We start from the raw sequence: 14,395 nt of genomic DNA, 5'->3' as shown, positions 1-14,395 counted from the left end.
TGCATCTAAAAGTTTCAAGCTTTATCAAATGGATGTTAAAAGTGCTTTTCTCAATGGCTTCATTGATGAGGAGGTTTATGTTAAGCAACCACCGGGTTTTGAGAATCCAAATTTCCCAAACCATGTTTATAAACTCTCAAAGGCTTTGTATGGTTTAAAACAAGCCCCACGTGCATGGTATCATAGGTTAAAAAAAAAATTACTTGAAAAGGGTTTTACCATGGGAAATGTTGATAAAACCTTATTTGTACTCAAGCATGGCAATGATCAACTCTTCGTACAAGTTTATGTTGATGATATTATCTTTGGGTGTGCCTCTCATGCCTTGGTGTCAGAATTTTCAGAAACTATGAGCAGGGAATTTGAAATGAGCATGATGGGCGAACTTACTTACTTTTTGGGGCTGCAAATCAAGCAAACAAAGGAGGGCACCTTTGTACATCAAAGTAAGTATACGAAGGATCTGCTACGACGTTTTGGGATGGAAAACTGCAAGCCTATTATGACACCAATGGGATCTACGACGTCGCTTGATCTTGATGAGGATGGTGAACCTGTTGACCAAAAGATGTACAGGAGTATGATTGGTTCACTTCTTTATCTTGCTGCCTCTAGACCGGATATACAATTTTCTGTATGCTTGTGTGCACGGTTTCAAGCTTTCCCACGTACATCACATTTACAAGCTGTCAAGAGGATTTTCAGGTATCTACATGGCACCCAATCTTTTGGCATTTGGCTTTCTGCTTCCTCTAGTATCATATTGCGTGCATTTTTGGATGCTGATTTTGGAGGTTGTAGAATTGATAGAAAGAGTACATCTGGTACATGCTTATTTTTGGGTGATTCTTTAGTACTTTGGTCTTCTAAGAAACAAAGTTCTGTTGCACAGTCTACTGCTGAAAGTGAATATGTAGCTGCTGCTTGCTGTTACTCACAGATTTTATGGATAATAGCTACAATGAAAGATTATGGGGTTATTTTAGAAAGTGTAACATTCTAGAACTAAGCACATAGATATAAGATATCATTTTCTTAGAGATCATGTTGAAAAAGAAAATGTTGTGCTCAACTTTATAGATACCGAACGTCAATTGGCAGACATTTTTACTAAACCATTGGATTCTTCTCGGTTTGCTTTTCTTCGAGGTGAACTTGGAGTAATCAAACCATACGGGATGGTTTGAGGGGGAGTTTGCTCTTCGTGTACGATACTTGCTTTTTTTTCGTTTCTTTATCTTTAATAAATAAAAAATCTAAAAAAGTAATGAGCATTGTATTCCATCCTGAAATGACATTTTTGCAACCACGTTTATGTTTTTAGGACATTGTCATTTTATATGTATCCTCGTATGAAATAGTCCATCACATGATTTCTAATACGAATGATAACTTCAACTAAATCTTGTCATGGTTAAACTTTGTTAGCTATTTTGGTCTTGGATACTTAATTACTAGCAATGATGAAAATATAATGGTATCAAGGTTCCAAATATACAAAGACACGTGGTGTCAAAATATGCCAATGTCGCACTACATCTTCACGAGACTGCTTACCATTGCACTTTGATATGAACTTGGAAGTTGCTGTGTTTATTGAAACCTGTGTCTTAAGCTTCTGATTGCTTACCATTTGCCTTAAGCTTCTGATTGTTAATCATTGCACTTTGGACATAGGCTTGGCATGGTGTTTTAAATATAGGCTTGACAAGGTTGAATTGACTTGGCATATAAATTCAATGAAAATAAATATTATGCTTTTATAAAGTGCTATGTTTAATGTAACGTGTTGCAAGCTATTTTGTATTCAAATATTGATGTAGTTGACAAGGGGAGACCATGTCTTCCAATAAATCGTAATAATACTTGATTGTTAGTCATGTGTAGATTACATCATACTTATATACATGTCGAGTACAACTACTTTTTACATGACTTGGATGCACAATTACCATGTTCATGATGTTTCATAATGCTCATTACAAAAAAAAAAATCGCTTTTAGTTTTAAAAAAAAATTGAAGCGGGGGAAATATTTTTGTGTGGTTTTGATGAAATTCATTGTCAAAGGGGAGAGATTTCAACACATATACATACCATATTTTACCTTTTATTGGTGTTCTTTTATTGGTGTTTCTCCAACTTTTTGATGTAACCTTGAAAATCTGAGAGTTAAGTGAATGTGTATGCCAATCAATGTTCAATGTCTAGTGTTGTTAACGAGAGGTTGCCAATGTTTTCATCAAGGGGGAGATTGTGAAATCATCTGTGATGTGTAACATCGGCAAGTGTTTTAGATGAAACATTGATGTGGATACTTTGGATAATATGGATATTTAAGTGATGACATGTATCTTGTTTGGACTTAGTGCTTTGCTAGTGGTGTGTTGATCCATTAGTTTCTTATGTGAAAACATGGCGTGAGTTGTGTGAAACTTACCCTGAGTCAAGTCGTGGACTTGTGCTCGTACTAGTTATTTGTGTGTTCGCTTTCAGGTGTTGCCGGAGCTAGAAGAACGTGGTCGATGACGGGATCAAGAGACGAAGCTTGGGAGAAGCTGAGGTCGAGGATCAAGGTCATGCGGAACGTTCGTGCGAAGGAACAATGGAAGTGAAGGCTACGATGATCCGGGAGGGCACCGGTTTGTCGTATGTTGTTTATACCAGAAATGTATGGTATTGGAGATATTCGATACGTGATGGTCGAGTTTTGAAGACATCACAAGAAGAGTTGATGGCATGAAGTGACATCGAGGTGAAGATATGTAGGTCCAGCCGTGGCTGGATGAGAGCTGTTTAAAGATTAAACAGTAGCGTCATAAAGATGACGTCGGATGGAAAAGTGATCCACATGAAAGTTGTGTGCGTCGTCGAGACGAACAACTTTGCTTTTGGAGTCATCTCAATCCGAGGTCGTATGCGGGCCCCACAGGAAAAATACTGACCGGGACAGAGGAGTCCGTGTTGGATTCGGATTCGGTTTAGGGTTGCGAATTTTCCCTTATAAATAGAGGGCATCCTAGCTAGGGTTTTAGCAAGGACGTGAGGGAACTCAAAGCTTTGGATCTAGATCAATTCTTGGGGAGTTCTTGGATGCATGGTTGCATCTTTTGTAATCGATCGACATCGTTGCAATAAAGAGATTCGTTGGCGGTGTCATCTCTGTTCTTCTCGGATCTTCGTGAAATCTTCGTGCTAGATCTTTCTAATACTCTGGTGTAGGTTCATCACAAGTTCATAATACTTTGTTGCAGGTTTATCACGAGATCAAAAGAAGATTGCGATTAATTCATCTTTCTTGTTATTCCTCGAAATTGGTTTTAGATTAATCCTCGTAACTTTCTGTCAGCTGTTACTATTTTGATCATATCTTTTGATTGGTAAGTCCGATTGAGCTGATTCTTGTTTCGTTGGTTAGAAATTTTTAATACCTTTCTTTTGCATACTCATACGCATTTTTTTGTTCATCCAATGAAAAGTTACGGCTGTTTTACTATCACGGACAGAAAGGTGATTTAGGGTTTGAACTTTCGGGAAAAGTTTTAATTTGCTTCCGCGCAATCATTCACCCCCCCCCCCCTCTGATTGACTATCTCGATCTCACAGTTACTTATTCGCATATTGTATGATTTGGATCTTTACGATAGCGACTCCGTCTTACTCCGTCGACGATCCGGGTTCCTACACTTCTTCGGATCCCCTCTCTCAGTGCCCAGCGACCGAGAATCCAGGCAAGCAGCCAATCCTTGAACATGTTGTTTGTACCAATGCCTCTCTCTCATTCTTGCATTAAGTTACGTTCTTAGTTCTTGTCACGATACCTCTAGGATTGCATAGCTTTAGTTAGCTCTACTAAAGATGCATGTTGTCTTGTTCCTTATCCTATTACCATGTCACATGTTGTTTTGCCCTAGTTGGTCATTAGAAGTCTTGCTTAGATTGCTCGTCTAGTGTCCTTACTTGGGGTTGTACAACTGCTACATCCACATGCTACTTTTCTGTATTTAATTGCAATTATTAAAACTGTGACCTGTTATTACCTGCACAAGGCAACGATGGGAGGCCGTGCTAACGCATTGGTGTTTTGTTCCATTGGTGCCGACCTAAGGACTGAGTTTTCGTTTTCGCCGACCCAAGAAACTTCGCGCTAACCGCTCGTGGGAGAATATATGGGTTCCCCCTCGGCTTAGTACTCGTTTTATAGCTCTTCCAGGGGCCACATAGTTCGGGCATTCCATTTGGCATATTGCGTGTACACTGGTGTTGTGTTTGGAGACTTGTTGTTACTTTGCATACATATAGGACTGCGGCACTAGTCTGGAGTGGTCATTCTGCGGACAGTGAACCACTACCAGCTGTCCACGCAACTCTTGAGTCCGTACGACGCTCCGCCCGGGCTCTCGTTTCGGATTAGACTCAGTTGGGTGGTTCCCTGGATTAGCTGTGGGGCTTGGAAACGTCGTGTCGCTCAATCCTACCGGCACATGTTTTGCATGTGTTCCATGCTAGTGGCGTCAAGGGTTGGACGAACGTGTACGGGTAAATTGGCACACCCTGCAGGGATAAATCTTTCGGAAAGCCGTGTCCGCGGTTATGGGCGACTTGGTTGGTCATTATTTGATCATATAGAACTTAACCAATTTAACCTCAACCACTTGACTAGTAATTAGAGATTATTCTCTGGATATGCTTAAAACTGCTTTAGTGTGAGTGCCTTTGGATCATTTCCTCACAAGGGGTTGAGGGGGTGATAAGAGGTTGTGTTCTGTTTGGTGTTAGTTGATAGAAGATCACCTCACTTGGTAGACGCTCCTTATCTTCTATCTAGACGATGTCATTAGTGTGTCTCTCCAGATATATATCGCTGCTGCGCAACCCACCTTTACCCATCCTTTGAGACTTGTTGCATATCTAGTATAGATCTCCCGTAAGTCTTGCGAGTACTTTGTACTCAGTTGCTTTGCAACGTTGTTTTCCCCAGAGTTTCCGGAGGAACAGGTGAGTGGTTACTTCGTGGAGTTCGACGACTACAGCTTCGACGTTTAGCCAGAAGATTTCAGAGCAGGGTTCTGAGAACTGGTGGCGGCTCTCCTTTTCAGTTTCAGCCTTTTAGGCAAATTTGTAATTTGTCCGTACTCGGGCATAATTTGCTTCCGCTGGTGTAATGATGATTGTGGACATGTGTCCATGAGTTGTAATAACTTGCTATTTTGCTCCATGTATGAGCTTGACTTCATTCTTGTGTCTTAAAGTGATGTAATGATATCATTGTTGTTCTAACCTGCGGTGAACACCTTGCGTGTATGTTGTGAAGTGTTCGTCGTAGGGAGGCACTGGGACTTGATTTATGCGCGAGTTAGCATTTGGGGCTAAATTGCATAAATTCAGTCTCGGGGTCTCACAGCGGGGCTTCAGGGAACATTCCCGCCTGGGCACCTCCCGGGAAGCTGCTTCCCGGGGGGGTTCCCGGGTGCGTTGGGCCCGGGCGCTTCCCGGTGTTGACTTGCCAGCCCAGGGGGTTCCCGGGCGCATGCCCCCGCCTCAGGCGTGGGGCCCAGTAGCCAGATCAACAGCGCCGCGAGGACGCGTGGCGGGCGTGGGATGCGCGGTCCCACCAGGGCAAGGAGTAAGGTGCACGGCTCAGTAAATGAGCCGACCGACGGAGCGTTACCCGTCCGATTAAAGGAACAGTGGCTGTCCAATCCTACTCTAGGGTATTAGACCCTTAGCAGCGGAGGTGGCATCCATGCACGCCACCAGCTCACCGGGGGGAGTTGTATGCCTTCCCGCCCGACACTTGTAGCTCATGCACCGTGGCACCTATGGCATCCCTTTGAGTATAAAAGGAGGACCCATGCAAACAGTCAAAGGGTTCCGCGTGAGTTGAGTTCGGTTCGAAGTAAGCTGAGAAGGCTCGGCAGAAGATTAGTTGGCTCCAGTAGACATTTGGGCTGAGTTCGACCAGCTCATAGTTAGCTTCCAGCGCTAGCAAAGAGTAGTAAGGAGTACCTAGCCAGTGAGAGGAAGCCCGAGAACTCGCCCGGCAACTTGTAAACACTCGATTCTAAACTAATACCAGCTCAGACAAGCAGGACGTAGGGTTTTACACCTCCGGGTGGCCCGAACCTGGGTAAAAAACGTGCGTGTGTCGGTCCTTTGATTAGCGCGCACTTTCAGTACTTCATTTCGCCGGCCCCGCAGGGCCTCATCGGCCATGCCGGCGATCGCCGGGGCTCTGCCCCGACGCCCCCTACCGAACCTAAAAGGGGGCCGTGACCGCACGCCCCCGATGTCGGAGCACCGTGCGATGACATTGGGGCTGTAGCTTTATGTTGGGCAATTTGGCTACGCATAAATGATCATGTTTTTAATTGCAAGAAATTAACTTCTCATATGCAGGTGTTATATTCATGCACAATTTGGCTCCGTACTTGGTCTACGCTACTCAAGCCAGCGGATCACCAACTGGCTTTGATGACATGTAGCAAACTGGAGCAAGTGGTCAAGGACATTTTCAGCCATCATGGGTGGCGGTCTAGTGGCCGGATTGAGTCTTCTTAGAGTCGTTATATTTATTTTGATGTAATAAGTTTGTGGTGTGGTACCTTGGCTGTGTGCGTCTCGACGCAGAGGCCGGAGGTGTGATACTCTTTGGTTGTATCGCTCGATATAACGTTGAGATCAATTTAAACTTCCATTTTCGAAAACTATATCAAATTCGTAGCAAATGAACTTTTTAATAGTAGTCATATACTCCCTCTGATCCGAATTTGTTGACGCAGCTACTTCACAAAAACTCACTCCCTCCCTTCGGCTGTCGCGTCAAGCTTTTTGGATCGGAGGGAGTAGTTTATATTTTGGTACTCCTCCGACCCATATTACTTGTTCCAGATTTAACACATAGTAGTACACACATGCTTCGGTGCCGTATGTTGTTCGGTATGGGTGTTTTTCTTTTCTGTTTTGGAAATTAAGTATGGGTGGGGTTTGGATCCATAGGCATCCGATATACTATTACTGAAGGAATCCATCCTAATGTGCCGATGATTGTCGAGTCAGACTATAATTCAGATACTGATTGTGTCGCCGCTTCTAACTAATATAAAAAAATTCCTTTCCATCAAAACTCAAAATGAGAAGTTTAGTTTTCTCTTTTATATCCACGATTGGTATTCTTTTCCAAAAAACAGTTTATTTTCAGATAATTGATCTATCAATCTTTCAAACTAAACGTCACCTACAATAGAAACCTCTTGTCAAGAAGCGCCACCGTTTGGGTGACATACGGCGCAGTAACAGACGAGTAGAACCGGATCCATGTGTCAGTAACTGTTAATGCTGCCCGTACCAGACTCCCCAATGGAGCCCTTCTGAGGCGCCACATCTGAAGCTGAACGTCGATGGCTCTTTCTGTCAACAACGGGGAACTGCCTGTTAGAAAAATATGTCCTAGAGGCAATAATAAATATGTTATTATCATATTTTTTTGTTCTTGATAAATGTTTATTATCCATGCTATAATTGTATTAATAGGAAACTAAATACATGTGTGGATAAATAAACAAATACCGTGTCCCTAATACGCCTCTACTAGATTAGCTCGTTGATTAAAAGATGGTTAAGGTTTCCTAACCATAAACATGTGTTGTCATTTATTAACGAGGTCATATCATTAGGAGAATGATGTGATGGACAGATCCAAACCTAAGCATAGCTTTTGATCGTGTCACTTAAGTTTAAATTGCTAATGCTTTTATTGTGTCAAATATCATTTCCTTAGACCATGCGCTCATGCCACTCCCTGGTACCGGAAGAATAATTTGTGGACATCAACCGTCATCTCGTAACTGGGTGATCATAAAGGTGTTCTTCAGGTATCTCGGAAGGTGCTTTTTGGGTTGTATGGATCAAGACTGGGATTTTTCACTCCATGTGACGGAGAGATATCTCTGGACCCTCTCGGTAATATAACTCCTAATGAGCTTGCAAGCATGTGACTAATGTGTTTAGTCACTGGGATATTATATTATGGTACGAGTAAAGAGAACTCACCGGGGGGAGTTGCGTGCCTCCCCGCTGGACACTTGTAGCCCATGCACCGTGGCACTTGTGGCATCCCCTTGTATATAAAAGGAGGACCCATGCCAACGGTCATGGGGTTCAGCATTTTTTAGCTCAGTTCAGCAAGTTCGCTCAAGCTCGCTCGGCAGAAGCTTAGTTGGCTCCAGTAGACAGCCAGCAGAGAGCAGTGAGGAGTACCTAGCCATTGAGAGAAAGCCCGGGAGCTTGCCCGGCAACTTGTAAACATTTGATCCGCAATCAATATCAGCTCAGACAAGCAGGACGTAGGGTTTTACACCTCCGGGTGGCCCAAACCTGGGTAAAAACGTGCGTGCATCTGTTCTTGGATTAGCGCACACCCCTAGCGCTTCGTCTCGTCGGCCCCGCAGTGTCTAATCGGCCGTGCCGGCGATCGCCGGGTATCTGCCCCAGACGCCCCTACCGAACCTAAAAGGGGGACGTGGCCGCACGCTCCCGGTGTCGGAGCACCGTGCGACAACATCTAGCGCGCCAGGTATGGGGCACGGGAGTGGACAATGCCGGAAATCACCGGCAGCAGAGTTTCCATCGGCGTCGGCTTCGCTCTTCTTCGCCGACAAGTCTAGTCACCATGCCCCCCAAGCGGGCTGGTGACTCACGCGTAGACCCGTGTGAGGCCCCAGTGGCACACATGCAGTCGCATGACGTGCGGCCCGAGTCGGGGGCTCAGGAGAACCCCGAGCCCTCGAGAGTGCAGCAAACGTAGCTGCCTCCACCGCCTCCTCAGCCATCGGCCGACAATCGGCCGAGGGGACCGGCTGCCAACCGTGCCGGGGTCAGTCGCGCGAGCACGCACGGCGTCGCCCGGGCCGGCCAACGGGTTGAGTCGCGGCCCGAGGACGCCCCGCGGCAGCGGCACCAGGAGCATACCGCGTCACGGGCAACCCCTGGCGGTTCGCACCCTGCACACCCAGAGGCGTCCGGAGCCAGGGCGGGAAGCAGCCGTTCAGGAAACCGGCTGAAGCCATCATCGCCGCGTGAGTCATGGTGCGGTATGACCCGCAGCAGGGCACGCCGGCGCATGAGACGTGGGGCGAGGAGTTGGAAGCGTTTCGCCCTAGCCGCCCAGCGGCCACAAGGCGAGGCCGCCCCGGTAGGCTCTGGCCACGGGTAGAACCCGGAGCACGGAGACGCGCCACCCGCCTCACGACAGGGGAAGAACCCTCCCCCTCCTCAGGAAGACCAAGGAGATGGGGGCCCGGAGGGGTCCTCGAATTCATCGCCCATCGTTCCGAGGGGCGATGCTTGTGGCATCTTGAATACCCGTAGGCAGGAGGATCTGCGCCCGCGCTTGGAGCGCCGGCGCAGGCCTGAGGTGGAGTGCAAGCGTCCACAGGAGCAGGAAGACGCTCCCATGGGCCCCGAGCACGGGTGCACCGCGTTCACACGCGAGCTGCAGCGGGTGACGTGGCCCTGTAAGTTCCGAGCGCCCGCGCTCGGTACGTACGACGGGACCGCTAACCCCAAAGATTTCCTCCTGACCTATACATTGGGCATGCATGCCATCGGCGCCGACGACAAGGTCAGGGCGAACTGGTTCCCGATGGTCCTGAAAGGATCAGCGCGAACCTGGTTGCTCAACCTGCCCGCCGTGTCCATCTCCACTTGGGCGGACCTGCGCGAGCAGTTCGTAAGCGCGTTCCAGGGCGGCTACAAGCGCCCAGGAACCATGGCGGAGCTGCACACTATCATGCAGAAATCGGGAGAGACGTTGCGGGCCTTCGTCAACTGCTTCTCCAACCTCTCCTATTCCATCCCCGAGGCGGAGGCGGCCGCCCACATCAACACCTTTGCCATCAACGTCCGCGACCCCAAGATGTGCGAGAAGCTGAGCACGCATCGGATCCGGACGACGCAGGACTTGTACGCCCTGGCGCACAAATGCGCCATGGCCGAGGAAGGGCGCCTAGCGCCCGAGCTAGCAGCCAAGGCTGCCGCGAGCCCTGGCGAGGGCCCGCGAAGAAGGCCTTGCCGGGTGGCAGGTCTGGTGGGAAGCAGGGCGACGTGCCCCGCTGCCCCATCCACAGCAACTTCACCCACGACGCGCAGAATTGCCGCGTTCTCCAAGGGATCAAGCAGCGGTGGGAGCAGCGCCATGAGGAGCGCCGTGCCGCCGGCGCCTGCTTCAACTGTGGCGACATCGGGCATCTCTCCCGAGACTGCCCGTACGACCCCAAGGCGGGTCGAGGCCGAGGCCGGCCGGCGGCGGAGCCGGCAGGGATGAACCCCAAGGGGGGCGTGGCCAGCCCTGCGCTGGTCGGGAACGCCCTCCCCGGGGACGCGACAGGGCGCACGCTGAGGAGCAGCGCGAGTCCGACTATACCGGCGGCGACGAACCGGGCTTCCAAGAGCCTCGTGGCGTCGCCTGCATCCATGGGGGAGCCTACGCTCTCTCATCCCACGCCGCGGTGAAACGTCTCACCCGCGGCGTGTGCGCGCTGTTGCCGGATGCGGAGCCGCAACAGCCGCTGAGGTGTTGCACGTGCCGATCACCTTCAGCGCCGACGATCACCCAGCACGACAGCTGGGTTCAGGGGTAATACCCTTCGTCGTCTCGCCGATCATTAGCAATATGACGGTGACCAAGGTGCTGGTGGACAACGGAGCGGGGCTTAACCTCCTGTCCGCCAAGCTGGTGGAAAAGCTCCAGCTGCCGGTGGAGCAGCTGAAGCCCACCGATCCGTTCCGGGGGGTGAACCCCGAGATCGCCCGCTGGGGCGCATCACGCTGCCGGTCACCTTCGGGTCCCGGGAAGCGTTCAGGGCCGACTACATAGTGTTTAATGTGGCGCATACCCCGTTGCCCTACAACGGGATCCTTGGTCGGCCGGCGCTAATCAAGTTCATGGCGGCTACGCATTACGCCTATGGCGTGATGAAGATGCCGTCCGTCTATGGAGTCCTCTCCATCCAGTGTGACCTCAAGGACGCGGCCTAGTGCATTGGCGACGTCGTCCGGACCGCTGCCGCAGCTGACGCCGGCGACGAGGATGCTGTCGAGAACGACAGCTTGCCGGGCGATGCCCCGGCAACAAAGAAGGCCTGCGCTACCCCGCAAGAGCTTGCCGGGGGAGGCGCAGGCTCGAGCTCGCGCCCCGGCAAGGGGCAGGGGCTCCGGCAGGAGGCCGCCAAAGTGAAGAAGCTGCCCCTCCAAGCCGGCGACAAGGAGCGCATCGTTACCGTCGGTGCGAACCTTGCCGCCGAATAGGAAACCGCCCTCATCACCTTCCTCCGGGATAACGCCAACGTGTTCGCTTGGGAACCGTCGGATCTTCTCGGAGTCCCCAGAGAGGTGATTGAGCATCGGCTCACGGTGCGCCCACATGGGCACCCCGTCAAGTAGAAGATTCGGCGGCAAGCACGAGAGCGAAAAGATTTCATCAAGCAAGAGGTGGACAAGCTTGAGGCTGCCGGGGCGATCAGGGAAGTGCTGTACCCTACTTGGTTGGGTAACCCTAAAGCAGGGAATAAGTTTCGCATGTGTGTAGATTTTACCGATCTTAATCGCGCATGCTCCAAGGATCCCTTCCCTATACCCCGTATCGATCAAATAGTTGATTCTACCGCTGGTTGTGACTTGCTGAGTTTTCTGGATGCTTTTTCCGGCTACCATCAAATCAAGATGGCGGTCAAAGATGAGGAAAAGACGGCGTTTATCACCCCGGTTGGCTGTTATTGTTATACATGTATGCCTTTCGGGTTGAAGAACGCAGGCTCCACGTTCCAGCGTGCCCTGCACAAATGTTTGGGGCCCCAGCTAGGCCGCAACGCAGATTGATGACCTGCGGGACTCGCTGATTGATGACCTGCGGGAGACGTTCGACAACCTCTGCAGGATCAAGCTCAAGCTGAATCCCGATAAGTGCACCTTTGGTGTCAACTCCGGGCAGCTTTTGGGTTTCTTGGTTTCTCACAGGGGGATACAGGTCAACCCGACCAAGATAGAACCCATCGAGAAGATGGAGGCCCCCCGCAAGGTGAAAGATGTCCAGCGCCTCAACGGCTGTGTTGCCGCGCTGGGACGTTTCATAGCCAGGCTGGGCGAGCGTGCCTTGCCTTTCTTCAGGGTGATGAAGAAGAAGGGTCCAGTCGACTGGACTGCCGAGACCGAGGCGGCGTTCCAGGAACTCAAGCAGTACCTCAAGTCACCGCCCATCCTCGTCGCCCCCAAGCTGGACGAGCCGCTGCTACTCTACCTAGCGGCGACTAACCAGGTGGTCAGCTCGGTGCTGATTGCTGAGAGGGAGGAAGACGTCCCGGGGACAAGGGCGGCTGGCCAGGGGGCAGAGCGGCCCCCGGCAACCGCCTCAGACCCAGGGACCACCCCCGCGTCAACAACCTCAGCACCGCGGAAGCGGTTGGTGCAGCACCCGGTGTACTTCATTAGTACAGTGCTGCGCGACGCGCGGACAAGGCACCCGCAAGTACAGAAGCTCCTTCTGGGGATTCTTCTTGCGTCCCGCAAGCTGCGCCACTACTTCCAGGCGCACCGCGTCACGGTGGTGTCTGGGTTCTGCCTTGAGCGGGCCCTCACCAATCGTGAAGCCACCGGGAGGGTGGCCGAATGGAGGATGGAGTTGTCGGAGTTCGACCTCCACTTCCCCAACTCCAAAAGCATTAAGAGCACGGCCTTGGCGGACTTTGTCGCGGAATGGACGTCCACGGGCGTAGAAGAAAGCGAACCGGAGACCAGCCTGCCCGGCAAGCTAGACGAGGACCACTGGGTCTTATATTTCGACGGTGCATTCCACCTTCAAGGAGCAGGCGCTGGAGTGGTCATCGAGTCACCGACAGGGGACCAGTTGAGGTTCGCTGTCCAACTCGACTTCGCGAACTCCACCAACAACACAGCGGAGTACGAGGGCCTGCTTGCCGGGTTGCGGGCAGCGGTCGCGCTCGACATTAAGCGCCTGGTTGTTCGCGGCGATTCCCAGCTCATGATCAACCAGGTGAACAAGGACTACGACTGCCCTCAAATGGCACCGTACGTGGAGGAGGTCCGCAAGCTGGAGCGAAAGTTCAAGGGTTTGCGCTTCGAGCACGTCAAGCGGAAGGATAACTTCGCTGCTGACGAGCTGGCCAAGATGGCAGCAGAACGCCGGAAGCCTCCGGCAGGAGTGTTCTGCCAGAAGCAATCGGCTCCTTCAGTCGCCAAGGCGTTTCGGCACGGCTTCTACTGGCCCATGGCCCTGGCCGACACAGAGCGGCTGGTGAAGACGTGCGAGGCGTGCCAGTTCCACTCAAAGAAGAGCAACCAACCGGCGCAGGCAATTCACAAGCGCAGCGTTTCAAGCCTATTGCGAGGACATGGGCACTAAGCTGCGCTTCGCATCCGTTGCTCACCCGAGGAGGAACGGGCAGGCGGAGCGAGCCAACGCAGAGGTGCTGCGGGGGCTCAAGACGAGAACCTTTGACAAGCTCAAAGGCCACGGGAAACACTGGGTCGAAGAACTCCAGCCCGTGCTGTGGTCCGTCCGGACCACACCTAGTCAGGCAACGGGCGAAACTCCATTCGCCCTTGTCTACGGGGCAGAAGCGGTGCTGCCCCTCGAGCTCAAGCACGGATCTCCCCGAGTACGCGCCTACGGCAACGCCAGCCAACACGAGCAAAGAGTCGACGATCTAAACTTCATCGAAGAGCTTCGATGCCGGGCTGCTATGAGGGCCGCGCGCTACCAGCAGGGACATTGTCGTTATCACGACAGGCGAGTCTGTCCCCGGGGGCTCGAGAACGGAGACCTTGTCCTGCGCCGGATACAAGGAACGATGGCCGGGAACAAGTTGACTCCGAAATGGGAGAGCCCCTTCCAGGTAGTGCAGGTGACCAGGCCGGGGGCTGTCCGCCTGGAAACCGAAGACGGCTTGCCGGTGCACAATAGTTGGAACATCGAGCACTTGCGCAAGTTCTACCCGTGAAGCGGCGGAGCCCGACCCTCAGGTGATGCCTCCGATGCATACCTCTCAAACTAGTGTAACCGGGCAGCCCCCGCATGTAAACCACTAGTTAATTGTGAATAAAGATAAGTGTTTCGCCCCTGAGCTTTGGATTTGCCTTGTTTATTCGCGTATTCCTCTCTCTTCTGTCTCCTGATTTAAGTGCACAACGGTGTCTTTCCATACTTGGTTGTGAGCAGGGGGCTGTTGTGGCCTCGAAACATAAACCCGTTGCCGGATCGTTCCGGCACGGGGCATGCCGTTGGCGGGCTTCCCGCGGCGTGCATCACTGGACATGCCGTTGGTGGGTTTCCCGTGACGTGCATCACTGGACGTGCAGTTGCCGGGGCCCCCGCAGCTTGC

The sequence above is a fragment of the Brachypodium distachyon genome, chromosome 2 (assembly GCF_000005505.3).
Source record: "Brachypodium distachyon strain Bd21 chromosome 2, Brachypodium_distachyon_v3.0, whole genome shotgun sequence".
Lineage (NCBI taxonomy): Eukaryota > Viridiplantae > Streptophyta > Magnoliopsida > Poales > Poaceae > Brachypodium > Brachypodium distachyon.
The sequence above is the reverse complement of the archived record's forward strand: the minus strand, read 5'-3'. Positions refer to the sequence as shown.